This window comes from Bufo bufo, chromosome 6, assembly GCF_905171765.1.
Source record: "Bufo bufo chromosome 6, aBufBuf1.1, whole genome shotgun sequence".
NCBI lineage: Eukaryota > Metazoa > Chordata > Amphibia > Anura > Bufonidae > Bufo > Bufo bufo.
The window spans coordinates 382,872,052-382,884,754 of record NC_053394.1 but is presented as its reverse complement, the minus strand read 5'-3'; the positions used below and the strand labels follow the sequence as shown (position 1 = coordinate 382,884,754).

At 49.6% G+C, this 12,703-nt stretch overlaps 2 protein-coding genes across 2 annotated transcripts in view; one reads left to right on the top strand and one right to left on the bottom strand.

Moving 5' to 3' along the window:
* The window catches only part of LOC121003546 (zinc finger protein 22-like), a 717,821-nt gene that overhangs the window by 69,894 nt on the left and 635,224 nt on the right, over positions 1-12,703 (top strand). The window lies entirely within an intron of this gene.
* The window catches only part of LOC121003529 (zinc finger protein 268-like), a 948,872-nt gene that overhangs the window by 810,732 nt on the left and 125,437 nt on the right, over positions 1-12,703 (bottom strand). The window lies entirely within an intron of this gene.

Sequence of the window (12,703 nt, the reverse complement as noted above, 5' to 3'; positions counted from 1 at the left end):
CTCAAGCGTGTCTCATCTGTGCAGAGTGTAACCCCGGCAGAACCGAGCCCACTCCCAGAAAATGTCTCCCGAAAGCCTTATATCCCTTTCAGAGGATACAAATCGATCATATCCAGATGCCAATGTGCCTAGGGTTTCAATATGTGCTAGTAGTGATAGACTTGTTCTCTGGGTGGCCAGAAGCCTACCCCGTCCGAAACCAGACAGCAACCACTACTGCAAAAAAAACTGATGCAGGAGCTTGTCTGTAGGTTCGGAGTACCTGAGGTCATTGAGAGTGATCATGGCCCAGCATTCACTGCTAGTCTAACCCAAGAGGTCTGGAAGATGGTAGGGTCACACCTGGCGTATCATACCCCATACAGGCCGCAAAGCAGCGGCAAAGTCGAAAGATTGAACGGGGTGTTAAAATCTAAAATGCTGAAGATGACCAGGGAGACAGGGCTTAATTGGGTTCAGTGTTTGCCTATAACCCTCTTTTCAGTTAGGCATACACCAAGGCCCCCACACAAACTAACCCCATATGAGATCTTATTTGGAACAGGGCCAAGAATGGGACAGTATTTCCCACAACAGTTACAAATGCATTATGAATCTGTTGCAAAATATGTGATAGCCTTGAGCAAGCAATTGTCTAATATACATGCACAAGTTTTCTCTTCCATTCCAGATCCTAACTCCCTGGAGGGAAGCCACACTCTCAAACCTGGAGAGTGGGTGGTGGTCAAGAAACACGTCAGAAGCACCCTCGAACCACGATACGAGGGACCTTACCAGGTGTTGCTGACCACCCCAACCTCTGTGAAACTCGAAGGGAGACCCACCTGGATCCACGCTTCACATTGTAAAAGAGTGAAGGCTGTCCCACCGTCCCAGGAACCATAAGCCATGAGGATTCACATACTGATCATGACTTTGACAGTGGGCATATCTGCAGTATTCACGCCACTGGGTGATGAATGGGACAATTCACTGATACGGCACCATCAAATTTTAGTCCAGGGGTTGAAGGAGACTGAAACTCTGAGAGATTGTTGGATCTGTACCCACAGTCCCGTGAGTTCAACCAGTATGCCTTATTTTGCAATACCCCTGGACCTTTCTGAACTGATTGACCTGTCTAATTCTACCATCTTTCACACTAGTATACACCAAGTTAAATCCAGTACAAACAAGGACAAGGAAGTAGCCTTACCTGTTGCAGGGTGGGCAGATGCCCCATGGCTCATGATAAACAGATCAGGACCCTCGGTAGATCATAGCTCTACTCCTTGGCAAGAGGGACACTGGGCTAATGTCACATGTTTTCCTAGCTGGACACACTGTTATTGTCTCCAAGTACAAACCAAAGGTATGACATTTAGTCCACACATACACTCAGGTTGCAATGATTCAAAAACAGACAGCCACGTGCAGTGTATTGGTGTAGATGCTGTGAACGGAAAGGATCTGCCCTGTAACAACCGTACTGTACAGGATCTCCGGACAGGTATATTAGCTAACGACACCGAAAGTCAGTCAAAAGGATATGAGTTGGCGAAAGGGACACAATTAGCCAAACTAATTACCCGATTATTCAATGGCACAGCAGTAGCAGTTCTAGACGACATATACTTAGTTTGTGGACACAAAGCATACAAATGGTTATCCGAGAATGTCACAGGACTGTGCACCATCGCCAGGCTTACTCCTGCTACCTTTATAGTACCACACTCTGAAATTGACATAAATGCAGTACCTAAACACACCTTGTATCGTAGGGCCAAAGATAACACACCCAGACCAAATGGCAAGCCACATGTAGTAGAGATGAGCATTACCAACAAAATTGTTAGTATCCCATGATAATGCAGATGTGGGATCATCTGGTAGTAGCAACAGACTACCTGGATGACCAAATATGGGAGGTGATGAGACTTATGAATACCTCAAACATTGTGCAAAACCAGTTAATCATCGTCACCAACCAACACACATTAGTTCTAGATTATGTTACAGCTAAAGATGGAGGTATGTGCCAGATTGTGGGACCCTCTTGTTGCCATTACATAGACCCGCAGGGTAATTTGCAAGTTAAGGTGGATATAGAGAAGATGGCGGATTTAAGAGATAAATGGCTGGATGCACATAAAGCTGATAAAGATACATGGTGGTCTGATACCTTCTCTTCCCTTAACCCCAATAACTGGTTCAAAGGTATTGGGGGTTGGCTCATGGGAATTGTCCAAGTAATATTGCAGGTAGCCCTAATAATATTGGTGATATATGTAGTGATTAAGCTCGTTCTTATTTGTGTGACCCGCTTTTCAAAAAGAATGAAGAAAACTGATGAACGACCTATTATGCTCCTCTACGATGAGGAAGGACAGAAGGAAACATCGTTCAACACAGCTCCCCCTCCTCACAATGATGCCTGGCTGAGATAGGGTGAGATGAATCCCAGGGTATTACCACAAGTCCGAGCAACCGGGAGCCTACCTATAAGGGGTAGGTTGTCGCCACTGCGGGTGAAGAGGATACGAATGGTATGCCCAGGGGATTCGCTAGGCGAAGGGAAAGTCTACAATCAAGTTTCCAAGGGGGGACTGTTATGGACTATTGATACAAAATGGATACTTGCTTGTTGAGGACTATGTTTAGCTAAGATGGCGGCCAGGCATTCAGCCAACACCTATAAACTAGAATCTTACTTTGTGTTTTATCATGTGTTTCTTTGTGGTTTCCGTTCAGCTCAAGCAAGCAGTTACAAAGAGGTTTCCGTTCAGCTCAAGCAAGCAGTTATAAAGAAAGAATAAGAAGTAACGGTTTCTCCCACGAGCAAGGGGGGAGGGGGGAGGAATTCCTCTGAGCCGTCAAGGTTACAGAAAAAGTATAATGTTCGTAGCCAATAGAAAAGATATACTCTATCTTTCACCCCCCCTCCCACTTCTTCCTGTCGTAAAACCTATGCTGTTTTCAGAAAATAAAGCAGAGATCCTGTTTAACTCCTTGCTGTGGGTTGTCTCAGTCTGATCTCTCCGTGCACGTACATTAATTAATTTGGAGCAGTACATCAACCGAACTGGCAGCTTGGCCAGAACCAGAACACTCCCAGTAACTCCTGTTGTTTACATCCCTGAAGTTCCTGGTAGTGGGAGTGGATTAGCTAGACCAAAACAATTCCCATAGTTCCGTGCGCCTCCAGTTCAAGCCAGTTTGTAAACGCCCACTACAGAACGCGCGATGGACAGTAAAAAGAGCGCAGGCGCAGAAGGTTCCTATTCCTTCAGTGCAGAAGTCCGGCCCTCCCACCAGTGGCGTAGCGTGTGTTGCCAGCACCCGGGGCGAATCTAGTATGGCTCCCCCTAACTTTTGTGCATGCGCCTTTTTATAGAATGACGCCCCACAGGCATACCAAGACCAATATTACCACTATTAGAGGCCGCCAGAACTCCACCACCTACCCCATTATAGTCAATGGGGATGGATCATCAGTCCGGGGGCACATATAAATCACCGGCAGGATCCGACAGCCTGCCCTGCCACTAATGAGAAATTAGCCTAAAACTTGGTCAGCGACTGCAAAGATACTTGTCTGGATATGAGGTGAAGTGAAGACTGAAGAGGAAGCTGATAGCCAAACAGCAGGTATGCAGTGAAGTGCCATGAGAGCCTGCCAGGCCAAGCAGGTGGCAGTCAGGGTGCTGGTGAAGGGTGACCAGAGACAGTACTGACTCTAGGATGCCTTCTTCTGCCCATCTATGCTGTCCATACCAGCCCAGCCCCAGCGTAGGCCTGGTATAGAGATGGGCAGATGGCATCCCAGAGGCAGTACTGTCTCAGTGCCCCTCTACAGTTATCCTGCCACATCAGAACCATGAATGCCAAACTGCCATGCCACCTATTTGGTTTGGCAGAGATCTGGCACTTCACTCATTGATTTATTACCATTATTATTGCATGCTGCTCAGCCTGGCTCAGACAGTGGTGCACACTGTAAACCCACCATCTGAGCCACCATCCCCCCACACACAGACTCAGGGACAGGGAGGGAGGTCATCATTGTGACATGACATGGCCACCCAACTTAATCACTACTAGTGCCACTATTTAATTTCCACTAACTCCGCCTCGGCGTGGGGCAGCAGCTGCCTGGCTCCCTTTCTACCTTTGCTCACTGTAGTAGTCAGTCTGGACTCTTCTAGGGCGGCTCATTGGCTCAGGGCTCACTCAGACTCAGCTTCAGGGCCTGGTCAATCTGACTCAACAGTTCTCTGGAGTCTGTCTGACACAGTGCACAATGCTGTCCTCTGTCTTCTGCCGCAGCGCCGCCTCCTGCTCCTGGCAATCTTCTGCTGGCTCTGGCTCCCGCGCTCCGCACTGTGTTTCCTGCCTGGAAGGGAGCCGGAGGGAGCCAGGCCAGCCTAATGATTGCCACTAGGAGCAGGAGGCGGCGCCGACCATGTATGTTAATAGTGTTAACAGTTAACTAACCAACCAGTGCGCCCGCCGCGACCGCATAAATGAATCATCAGGGCCGGGCGGGCGCACTAAACAGCTGCTCTCTGCCTCCTCAGACTCTGGCTGTTGCGCAGGACCCAGCACTCGTCTCCGGCAGAGAGAGCCGCATCCTGCAAAAACGTACTATTAGAAACTTTCAGCCGGCGCCGGAGCGCCCCCCTGCAGTTTGGCGCCTGGGGCAACGGCCCCCCTGGCCCCCCCCCACGCTACGCCCCTGCCTCCCACCGCTTTGTAACGTCATGACTTGTATCCACTGCCTTGGAGAGAGGCATGCCGGGAAAGCTAGTCGTGACGTCAGCTACAGAAATACTTCCTGGATGAGGAAAGTCACGTGACCGCTCTCTACATCGGCGGTCAGAGATCAGATCGGAACAACAAGTAAATTAGTAAGTTGCAGGGCATGGCAGGGGAGAGTGAATGAAACAGAAAATTGTTAAAGTGTAGAACCCCTTTAATTCCTATGACAGCACAGCCTGGAGTCTGATTCCTCCGGTAGATGCCGGAAGAAATAAAAGTGCTAAAAACTCCATGGTGAAGGATTGTCAGATGAGGAGGACACTCCCCATCCAGGTAAGAGGAAAACTCACCAGATCCACACATGTTAAGAATCCACAGCCAGAAAGATCAGTAGCTCTGTCTGCCGGTAATCAACAGATTCCCGAGAACATAAATGAGGAATAAACACGCAGGCTTCTATAGAAGACATATCCAGGAGATCTCAGAGACGTGGACTGGAGCAGGGGGCGTTATATAGAAGACATATCCAGGAGATCTCAGAGACGTGGACTGGAGCAGAGGCGTTATATAGAAGACATATCCAGGAGATCTCAGAGACGTGGACTGGAGCAGGGGGCGTTATATAGAAGACATATCCAGGAGATCTCAGAGACGTGGACTGGAGCAGAGGCGTTATATAGAAGACATATCCAGGAGATCTCAGAGACGTGGACTGGAGCAGGGGGCGTTATATAGAAGACATATCCAGGAGATCTCAGAGACGTGGACTGGAGGAGGGGGCGTTATATAGAAGACATATCCAGGAGATCTCAGAGACGTGGACTGGAGCAGGGGGTGTTATATAGAAGACATATCCAGGAGATCTCAGAGATGTGGACTGGAGCAGGGGGCGTTATATAGAAGACATATCCAGGAGATCTCAGAGGCGTGGACTGGAGCATGCAGCGTTATATATAAGACATATCCAGGAGATCACAGGGACGTGGACTGGAGCAGGGGGCATTATATAGAAGACATGGACTGGAGGAGGGGGCGTTATATAGAAGACATATCCAGGAGATCTGGGACGTGGACTGGAGGAGGGGGCGTTATTTAAAAGACATGTGTCACACCTGTGACAGGTGTTAGAAGGTCTGAAAAACTGTCTGCACAGGAGTGATCTGACAGCTTCTTTTGTTTTCTGTCACGGCGCCGTCTAGGAGGCGGGCACGTCCGGACCGCGTGCGCATTATCAGCGAGTCCAGCGTCACCCGCGCTCCTGATAATACTATGCGCGCCCCTCGCACATCTATGCGCATTCATGCGAATGGTTTTAGGGCTGAGCACCGAGCTGATCACTCGGCGCTCGGCTGTGTAATCTGTGTGGAGTCATGTGACGCTGGCCACGTCACATGACCCCTCTGGCTCCCTATTTGAATCTGGCCACAGATTGCCTGTTATTTAGGTTCCACCTGCGATTTTGTCTTTCCTGGCGTACTTACCTCCTGCTGAATTCCTGACGATCCTCTGCCTGCTCCTTGTGTACTTTGCTGCTCTCCTGATATTCTGACCCCGGCCTCCTCCTGACGATCCTCTGCTGACTTTGGTACTTCACGACTCTCCTGGTATTTATGACCCTGGCTTCTCCTGACTATTCTCTACTTGCTCCATTTGTACTTAGTAGCTTTCCTGGTATTGACTCGGTCTGTTTGTCTGTCTGTCGTCCCTGCACTTATTCCAAGGTAGGGATTGCCGTCCAGTTGTCCCCTGTCATTAGGACTTGCGAGGCAAGTAGGCAGGGGTAAGGGTGGAGCGCAGTGGTCACTTCCCTCCCCCCTGTGTGTGTGTGTACTCGACCGTTACAGAATAACAGGCCTACTGAAACCACTGTACTATGAATCCTCTAGTGACCCTGACTAAGCATGTGTCAAACCTGACGCAGATGGTGCAGGAGCTAGGGGAGAAGATTCATTCCCTAGAAATAGGACAAGACGCCGCTGTTCCTCAGGCCTCTGGTCCGAACTTTTTCAGGCTCTGGGTGCAAGACTCCTCCGCAGAGAGGTTGCCTTGAACCAATGCTTTCAGCGCGGTTTCGGCTACCAGGGCCCTGTCTGGTTCATCATACAGGGTACCCAGAGCCGAAACCGCGCTGAAAGCATTGGTTCAAGGCAACCTCTCTGCGGAGGAGTCTTGCACCCAATTTAGAAGGTGGTGTGTTCCTTCAGGGTGGAACGAGCCAGCTCTTAAGTGTCAATAATCTAAAAGACCTACTAGTGAGTTATCAGCTCCCTGAGACTCTTGAGGAGACTATGACCCTAGCAGTCCAACTCGACCGACGTGTGAGAGAAAGACGACAGGAATGACAGATCTCTTCTCAGGTACTGGTCCAGTCTGAGGTTTGTACCAGGAGTGGTGTTGAGGTCTCCTCTGAAGAACCTATGCAAATTGGCATGACCAGAGGGGATCAGCACCGCAGACGTGGGATCTGTTTCTACTGCGGAGATCCTGACGATTGGATCAATCAGTGTCCAAAGAGGATCCTTTCTGATAAGGCTTCCAAGACAAGACCACCAAGGGACCAGGTACTCCCTGTTATTACTAAGAGTAGGCTTTTAGTTCCTATAACCATTTCTCTGGGTTCTAATAAGTGGTCGGGTCAGGCCTTTATAGATTCGGGCTCAGCGGCCAGCTTTATTGACCAGGGGTATGCTACTAGACAGGGTATTCCAATTTTTGTTTTACCTACGACCATCCATATCATGGCCATCGACTCCACTCCCCTGGTGGGGGGTACTGTGAGGTCATATACCTCAGAGATTTCCTTAACTGTGGGAGTGTGCCACTTAGAGAAATGTTCCCTGAAAAGTCCTGGAGAACTTACCAGTCAAGGTGGTATTGGGGATGCCGTGGCTCCAATTACACAATCCTACGATTGATTGGACCAGAGGGGAACTGGTCAGTTGGGAATCTGAGTGCGGCTCGTGTTTGTCTAGAATACGGGTTGGGTTCTCTGTGGAGTCTGAGGTATTACCCGCAGTCATAAAGGAGTATGCTGATGTGTTCTCGTCGTCGTCCCCAGAGGCTCTTCCTCCCCATAGACCTTATGATTGCGCCATAGTCCTGGAGAAGGGGGCAAGGTTTCCTAAGGGGCGTATTTACAATCTTTCCAAACCTGAACGTGAGGCCATGGAAGATTACATTAAGGAGAGTCTTTTTAAGGGGCACATTAGACCCTCGGTTTCTCCTATGGGGGGCGGGGTTTTTCTTTGTTAAGAAGAAGGATGGTGGTCTTTGGGGTGCAGGAGATTATATTTCTCGGATATGTTCTGACTCTCCATGCCAAAAAGATGGATCCTAGCAAGGTTTTAGCGATTAAGAGATGGGTAAGACCATCATCCTTAAAGGCCTTACGTTTCCTTGGATTCGTTAACTACTACCCTAAGTTCATAAAGAATTTCTCGGTAATCGCTAACCCACTGACCAACCTCACTAAAAAAGGGGCGGATCTGGAAAATTGGTCTACTGAGGCCTTAGATTCATTTGAAACTCTAAAGGAGGCTTTTAGTAGCGCTCCCGTTTGTCACGAACTATGGATCCGATCGCTCCGGATCCCACAGCTCTGACGTAGTGGTCTGTGACGGAGTCTGCGCACACACAGAGACCTCACGTGACCGGGGTATTACCATCCGGCTAACACCCCCCCACTACACTTTGGTAACTGCCACCACGTGGGTTCCCGGTCCACGAGCCGACTATCCGGGTCATTCACTATCACACAGATCAGTGGATGAACCGGATATCACTTACTGACCAACCGCAGTCAATCACCCCCAGCTACAATTCCTAAATGCAATGTAACTAACTACCTGGTAACGTCTCTTCGAAGGCAAGGTACGTTGTTCAGCAGCTTAGAATATGGAAGACTTGGCCACTTAGATTTTATAATCTTTAATAAGAGGTAAAAAGCAGTGCATACAAGTCTAATGAAAATGACTATAAATCTACAGAATAATAATAACAATATAAATAATCACGACAGTTCAAATGAAAGGGAAAAAAGATGAAAGAATACTTAGTTTCTCTGGAGGGTTTCAGATGGTCGTTCATATGTCCTTTTTGAATCCTTGCAAACCCCGTTCAGTATGTATCAGGGGAGACCCTCAAAGTTCTTCTGATACAGGGATATGCCATCAATGTCCAATTAAGTGTCCGGTGATGTTCCATGGGTCTCTCTCCTCTGTCCTTGTGCACAGATTTTTATCAACTCTCCTATGGGCAGGAGACTTACTCCTGTCAGCCAATGGCAGCAGAGTGACTGTGAAGCCTAGGGATTGGCCTCCAAGGGTTTTATGACCCCATCAAAGTTCAGTTCCTACAATGAGGATTATACTTAAGCCTGTATCTCCCTGATACATCGGCATATTTTTATACAGAATACATATTTGCGATCCTTATTTATTTAAATACAGAATGAGACCACACACGGTAATGCTGGGACCTGTAGTTCTTCTACCACCCATAGGTGAGCTACAGAATCACATCCTCTGGTCATATTTGATACCCAATTAACCACAATACTCTGTAGAGCCTGGATCTGGTGTCAGAAAGGGCATAAGTTGATTCATAAATGAAATATGAAAGTGGACTGGTTTTATGCCCAGAGCTAATTAAGGGCTATTAGCTCTCCTCAAACCAGACCTGGAAATTAATGACGTCACGCTCCAGCCAGGCTTGACAGCGAGCTGATCTTTATCTTATAGGACAGGATGAGCTGGGCCTGGTATAGCCTTTATGACCTTTTATAGCCGGCCTCACAGAGTAGTGGTAATAAAAGTGTCCATCTATATCATACTTGACCCAGGCTTCAGGAAGATGAGAGTTCACTGTTCTTTTACATAGGCCAGAAGCATACAAAATGGCTACCCAGAGGAATTATGTATGTATGCCGGCACACCTCCCTCTTTTAAAAGGTTGCCTGGGGAAATGGCCACAAGCCTATTCTACAGCAACCCAGCCGTCTCAGGCCGATTCTCCCTGCCGCGACAACCCGTCGGCATTTCCATGTAAACTACCTTTTCTGTGCTGCACGGTGAAGTTGTACTGCTGCAAAATCAGGCTCCATCTCAGCAGTTTCGCATTGTCTCCTGCGAGACGTGCCAACCAGCTGAGGGGATTGTGATCGGTGATCACTGTGAAATTGCGTCCATACAGGTAGTGTTGTAGCTTTTGCAGGGACCACACAATAGCTAAACACTCCTTCTCTATTGTGGAGTAGCTGGTCTCCCTGGCCAGTAACTTACGGCTCAGGTATAGTACAGGATGCTCCTCCCCGGCCTGGTTCACCTGACTCAGGACTGCACCCAGACCAAAGGCGGAAGCATCCGTGTGGACCACAAACTTCTGAGTGAAATCTGGGGCCTGAAGCACAGGAGAACTGGCTAGTGCATCCTTCAGGGCCTGGAAGCCTTGCTCGCATTCCGGCGTCCATGACACCATCCTGGGCAGCTTCTTCTTGGTCAAGTCTGTCAGAGGCTTGGCCAGGGTGCTATAGTTCGGGATGAACTTTCTATAGTACCCGGCCGTTCCCAAGAAAGACATGACCTGTTTCTTGGTGAGGGGTGTTCGCCATCTCGTAATGGCATCCACCTTCTCTATTTCAGGCCTCAGTGTGCCTCCTCCTACTCTGTGGCCTAAGTAAGTGACCTCATTCATGCCCAGCTGGCACTTGCTAGGCTTAACAGTTAGTCCAGCCGCAGCAAGTTTGTCCAGTACTTGCGACAGGTGCACCAGGTGCTCCTTCCATGTGGGGCTATACACGGCAATGTCGTCTAAATAGGCGACAGCACATTCTTCTAGTCCTTCCAGCAAGTCATTCACAAGCCTTTGAAAGGTGGCTGGCGCATTCTTCATCCCAAACGGCATTACAGTAAATTCGTATAAGCCGAATGGGGTGATGAAGGCCGACTTCTCCTGAGCCTCCGAGGTCAGGGGAATCTGCCAATACCCCCTGCTCAGGTCCATGATTGTCAGGTAGCTGGCTCCTGCCAACTTATCTAACAGTTCATCAATCCTGGGCATGGGGTAAGCATCCGAGGTTGTGATGGCATTCAGTTTCCGATAATCCACACAGAACCTGGTTGTCTGATCTTTCTTCGGGACCAGAACCACCGGTGAGGCCCAAGCGCTGTGGGATTTCTGAATGACCCCGAGCTGCTTCATCTCCTCGATCTCCCTTCTGAGGTCTGCCTGGACCTCCATTGAGACGCGGTAGGCGGACTGCTTTGTGGGAGCATGTGTACCTGTGTCCACATGATGGACTGCAAGGTGTGTTCTCCCGGGTTTCCCTGTAAAAGTGTCACGGTGAGCCGTCAACACTTCTAAGAGCTGAGATCTCTGCTGGGACAAGAGTTGAGGGTTAAGTCCACCTCCAACTCTCGAGTGTCAGCTAGCAGATCTAGTAGGGGGTCGGCCTCCTCCCTTTCGGGCAGGCTGCAAACCGGCATAACATGTGGCGTTCTCTCGTGATGCTCCTTGAGCATGTTGACGTGAAACGTCTTCTGTCTCCTACCTCCCTCTCCAAGGCCCACCACATAATTTACCTTACTCAGACGTTTGACAATGGGGTACGGCCCTTCCCATGCAGCTTGCAGTTTGTTTTGCCGCATCGGCAGCAGGACATAGACCTTCTGCCCCTCCTGGTAGATTCTCTCTTGGGCAGTGCGGTTATACCACTGCTTCTGTTTGCTTTGGGCCTGCACCATATTCTCCTGTACCAGACCTACAAGCGACTCCATTTTGTCTCGGAACCTGAGGACATAGTCTACTACAGAGACTTCCGTTCCGGCAACCTTGCCTTCCCAAGACTCTCTGATTAGGTCTAGGGGACCTCTTACTCGTCGACCATACAGGAGTTCGAAGGGCGAAAACCCGGTTGACTCCTGGGGAACCTCTCTGTAGGCAAATAGCAGGTGAGGTAGATATCGTTCCCAGTCCGTCCCTTGCGCCTCCACGAACGTCTTCAGCATCTGCTTCAACGTCCCGTTGAAGCGCTCACAGAGGCCGTTTGTTTGTGGGTGGTAAGGGCTGGCTACGATATGGTTCACCTGTATTTTCCTACAGAGCCCCTGCATTAGTTCAGACATGAACTGAGGTCCTTGGTCGCTGAGAAGCTCAGCTGGGAACCCCACTCTCGTGAAGATCCCCAGCAGGGCGTCCGCAACCTTGTCCGCCCTAATGGAGGATAACGCCACTGCTTATGGGTAGCGCGTCGCGTAATCCACCAGGGTTAATATGAACCGTTTACCCGAACTGCTGGGGATGGCCAGTGGACCAATGAGGTCCACGCCCACCCTCCTGAAGGGTTCATCAATTATCGGTAAGGGATTTAATGGAGCTCGGTAACGGTCTCCTGCTTTGCCAACTCGCTGACAGGTGTCGCAGGACCTGCAGTACTTGGCGACATCTGCTCCGAGGCCAGGCCAGAAAAAATTCTGCATCACCCGGGACTTTGTTTTGGTTATTCCCAGGTGACCAGCTAAGGGGATCTCATGAGCCACTTGCAGTAATTGTTCCCTGAACTGCACAGGTACAATGAGCTGCCTCTTGAGTGGCCCCACCCTACTGTCACTGTGGGAGATGTCCTCCTTATACAGTTTCCCATTGTCCCAACACACTCGGTATTTGTCTCCCTCAGTGTGAGGGCTAGCAGCTAACCCTCTTAGCTGCTCCAAGGTAGGGTCATCTCGCAGGGCCTGCTCAAAGGCGGCACTACAAGTCCCAGCCAGCTGTCCTGTGGCGAACAGGGACAGTGGCTGAGGCTCTGACGCGGTTAAGTCCACGGGGTCCGAACCAGTGGAAGGGGACACTTCCACTTGCTCTTCCCCAATGGAGCATTCCGCTGCGGCTTTTGCAGCCCTGTGAGTGACGGGCAACACAGGCACAATAATGTCATCACATTTAACATTTGCACAACTTGAATCAGTTAAAC